A 5,000-nucleotide genomic window follows, 5' to 3' on the forward strand; every position below is an offset into this window, starting at 1 on the left:
CTGGCTGAATCACTTCCAGATTCAGTGACGTCACCTCTGTCAGGTTCACAGGAGGAGCAGAAAGCGCACGCACACACACACGCACACACACACACACGCGCACACACACACACACACACACGAAGGATGATCCACTGATCTGTATTTTTTTCTTCTTCAGTTATGACATTGGGGTTGTGTCGAGGCCTTTCGGTTCAGCTTCTTTATTGAACCCGGAGAGTAACTTTCCTCACATCGCGCGGCGGGTCACGCAGAGGGCCGACGCACTGGAGCTGTTATGGCAGGAAGCCACGAGGCCACGCCCCCGCCTGGACGCTAAAAGGCCCGCGTCGCTGTTCAGGTTTGAGGAGCCTGCAGAGGTTGAGGAGGAGGCCGCCGTGAGGCCGCTGGGTCACATGGAGGGGACGAGTTGGGAAAACTGACGCTCCCTTTACAGTGACTGCTGCTGACGTGCCGCTGAGCAAGACACTTTCTCAACAAGAGACAGAGCGCAGAAGATCATGAGAGGCAACATTTTGTGGATTAAATGAAAGTTGCAGGAGGAATAAAGGAAACATCGGTCAATGCAAAACCAATCTTTATTCTTCTCACGTCAACGTGATTTTAAATTAAACTTACCAAAAGAACTCCCTAATGAGTTTTTGTATTTATTGTTAACAAGTTATAACTTACTATTTCTAATAATGACCATTATCTATATAATGAAATTAGGGTTTTGGAGGATATCTGCAGCCGGAGGGAATTTTTCACACGTCTTCTACTTCATCTTTAACCATTAATGCAGATAATAGGTTGTCAATATGGATGTCTAATTAAACAATGATATGTTTAGTATGTAAAATATATGTGTTTTTCTGTTTTGATTATCGTAGTTTTCAATGTGTGTATTTTCACTTTTTGTTTGCATGTATGTATATATATATTTATACTTATTTCTTACTTATGTATACATCTGTTACCCCCTGTTCCTGTTATTATTTATTTTATTTTATCATCTGTGTGTTTAGCTCAGCTTATGGCATTGGGATGCTGCTAGTACGACAAAAAATTTCTCCTTGGAGATTAATAAAGTACTTTTCATTCATTCATTCATTTCATTCATTCATTCATTCATAATTGTGTAATTGTTATTTTAATAGTTTTTACTTGTTGTAAAGGACTTTGTAACATTTGGCTTTTATGATTTCTCTATAAATAACATCTACTTCCTCAAAATAAACAACTTAAGGTGCGTCAAGGAGCACACGTGCGTGCGTGCGTGTGTGTGTGTGTGTGTGTGTGTGTGTGCTTGGCGGTGGAGGATATAAGAGTAAGCTGCTGAAATTGATGACATCCCCAACACCAGCCCTGTTTCTCACCGTGTCAAAGTTCACCATGCCAGAAAGAAGACAAATGTGATGTGATATACTGAAGATGAAAGTGATAGCTCGTGTGTGTGTGTGTGTGTGTGTGTGTGTGTGTGTGTGTGTGTGTGTGTGTGTGTGTGTCTGACAGTCTGGAAGGACTTTCCTGCGCTTCAGAAGTCTAAACCCTGCTCAGGATGTAGTTATGGAGCGCTAATTTGAGAGATGTCTGATTGCAGGCTTTCTGTGGGCCCCTACAAAACACACTAACGGACACACACACACACACACACACACACACACACACACACACACACACACACACACACACACACAGGCTCTTTATCAGTCATTAATCCATCAGGTGTCATTAACAGGGGAGGAGAGACTGATTGAAACCAGAGGGAGACAGGATGATGTCACACAAACACACTTTGTGTCTCCATGTGCCCCTTTCATCCTCATCATCATCACCCCCCCCCCCCCCCCGCCCACACACACACACACACACCCACAGTTGTACATGTGACTGACATATAGACACATAAAAGCACACGTACAGTAGGCCTACAAGGGAAACACTTACTCATGCGGCTCCACTCTCCTCCAACACCCTCAGCCTCTCACGTCTGAACGCAACGATCATTAGAAATAGGAGTGAAGATCAATGTGTGTCAGTCGGGCTTAAGAGGGACAGATGGATCGCTTCTCCAGGCTGTCCTTATTTTAAATCCCCTCCCCACAATAAAATACACAACGGCTATCTTTGGAGGACGAGCTATTGTTTAGCAGTGACAGTAATCCCTTAAAGAGGTGCTGTGAATGGATCTCTTTATTAACACTGACGGAGGCTTATTATCTATAAATACTGGCGGGAGCCACTAATAAATCATTTCTCATGGCCCTGATAGAGCATTAACCACATGGCATTAAGGCATCGTGGATACAAACCACACGTTGGCAGGCGAGCGTTCTCTCTCTGAGTGTGTGTGTGTGTGTGTGTGTGAGTTACACCACTCTTTGGCAGGCCGGATGATTGGGCTCGAGCTCGGCTTTTGATTGAAATAGCATGTTGTCTTTTGAGTTCCCATTTCGGCAGCATTTAAATTATAGTGTCTCTCCAGAGCTGTAGAAAGTTTCCTTGGGTGGGAATGAAGTCCAAAAAAAAAAAAAAAAAGGGAAAATGTTTTTCTATACATGTGAGGACAATCTGGATACGGCTAAAGAGACGCCGATTTGTCTCCTGAAGCCGCTGTGCAGGAGGGTTAATTGCTTTCTACAGATATCAGCGTCGAAACCACGATGTGGATTTCACGTCCGCAGGTGCTGAGTCACAGTGCATCACACTGTGACTCAGCTAAGTGTGTTTGTAGCGTTCAAGCAGTTTGTATAATATCTGACTTCGATCTAACTGGCATTATTTGCTAAGTCAAAATGTTTCATTTGAGTTCAGTTACGTTGTTTTAGGGGAAATTGTGAAGCGTCTCATCGAGTTGTATTGCGACGCTAACGTTAGCGTTAGCGATGTCTGTTAGCTACGAAGCGGCTACCTGCAGTTAGTGGGTGTTTACCGCTTTTTTCTTTTGTTCCTGTATTTACGACGCAGAGTTTGTGGTATTCTAATATAAAACTGAATCTTTAAGCAACAGAGACTTTGGTTTGTCTTTTGTATTTTTCGACTGTTGACCCATTACGTTTGAGCTCTTTGGTTGAATCCAGGTAAACTGTCTCATGTGGAGAGCAAAAGAGCCAGAAAGCATGGGTCCAAAATGCAATCTGGGATCCCGCTGGCCGTCATCCGACGATAAAATGTTGACGGGTTTAGATTCAGCCAGTGAAACAATCTGGTTTCGACCGGACCGATCTGGTTTTCCGGTCGAACGCGTCGTCTCTCCAGCCTCACATCTCAAGTTGATGATCGCAGTGTAAACAGCGAGCAGCAGACGAGGGGAAAGACATTCCTGGCACGGATCTGCAGGCACGGATCTGCACGCTGAAGCCTGTCATCAGACCGCCAGCTGATGGATTCACAGATCTGTCGTCGTGAAGCCGATTAGCTGATCATTATATTGGCAGAACCTTTTGTAATTTTGGACTTGTCGTTACTTTGGGAAATGTAAGTTTGAATCCACAGAGTTCATTACTTTGTTCAACCTGTTTTCATTTGACGACGCGTGTAACTCCATTTTGTTCTAACTCGGCTTGAATTAATGAAGCAAAACACTGGATTTAAGGGACATCTAATACAAAATCAACAGTTCTAAATGTGTTTTTTTCTCCGTTGCATCGCTCCTGTCCTGCAGTTTTAACTCTAACCGGGCCAGACGGGCCAAACCGTGACAGTTCACCCTTCCTCAGAGGTCACTCCTTCTCCTTAAAGCGGGCCCGTCCGGCGCGGCCGACTGCTTCAGCTTTGGCCCGTATACGTCCAATCATGCCCGGGCCCATTCTGCAGAGATGAGGGAATGAAAGGTCCGATTAGGGCCTGCTGGAAGTATTCAGCGCCCCCCCCCCCCTACCATCACCCCCGGGGCCGGCGGCCCCTTCTAACCGGCCCCTCTCCCCTCGGGCCCTTCGCCGCTCCCCGGGGCTGTGATTGACATGTGAATTACAGTGTGTGGTGATGATAATAAGAGTGCTACCCGGGGCCAGGCCCGCGCCTTTCCCAGCCAGCAGCCGATCCCAGCTGGCAGGGCCTGAAAGACGACCGCTGCCACCATCTGAAGAGGCAAATAAAAATGACAAGCTAACTGTTAAAGAACTGCAGATTTTTTTTTTTTCACATGTTGTTTTAAAAGCTTTTGTGGCTCTGCCAGATTTATTTTTTTTCATCTCTTTTTCTCTCTCTTCTCCTGAAAGTTTTCACTCTTCATCCCCCCGCCGACCACATCCAGATATATGAAACCCCTCATTTATCAGGGCAATCTAAAAATAATTCCCCTGCGCTGCGGCCGGGCTTTGATAAAAACATATTTGTGTTCAGCGTGATTGCGCTCAGCGGGACAAAAACATATGAAGACGTGTGCGACTGTGTGTGTGTCTGCTACATACCGTATAGGCACAAAATGATGGTTTCCCCCTCAATAACGAGTACTTCCCCTCGCCATGTTAACAACACCAATAGGAGCCCTCACATTTCAGCCAGCAGCTGGAACCATGTTTGTGCTCCAGCGCTGGCGTTGTTCACTTTTATGCGTTATTGCATCCAAACAGTCCACAGAATGGGCGAGTTACACATCGGAGGGATTAGGAAATAACTCTCCAACACCATGCAGATTAGTTTTTCCACCCCTTGACATCCTTCTGGGAAGAGTCCGGCTTGGCAGGAGCTGCCCCGGTTTCGGAGGCGAGAGAGAGAGAGAGAGAGAGAGAGAGAGAGAGAGAGAGAGAGAGAGAGAGAGAGAGAGAGAGAGAGAGAGAGAGAGAAGGCGTCGAACTGAGATTCTCACATGAGTCTGATTCTCATTATCAATTACGGCTGTTTTTGTTTCTTTTTACCGCAACCATTACCACACGGTTACTGGCAGTCAGGGGAGAGAGAAGAGAGAGAGAGAGAGAGAGAGAGAGAGAGAGAGAGGATGAAGAGAGGGCACGAAAAAGCAATTTTCATCAAAAAGAATTAGCTATCCAAACAAGTGAGATGCTCGATTCACAACG

The sequence above is a fragment of the Clinocottus analis genome, unplaced genomic scaffold (assembly GCF_023055335.1).
Source record: "Clinocottus analis isolate CAN_PGR_092001 unplaced genomic scaffold, fCliAna1.0.p SCAF_10, whole genome shotgun sequence".
Taxonomy (NCBI): Eukaryota; Metazoa; Chordata; class Actinopteri; order Perciformes; family Cottidae; genus Clinocottus; species Clinocottus analis.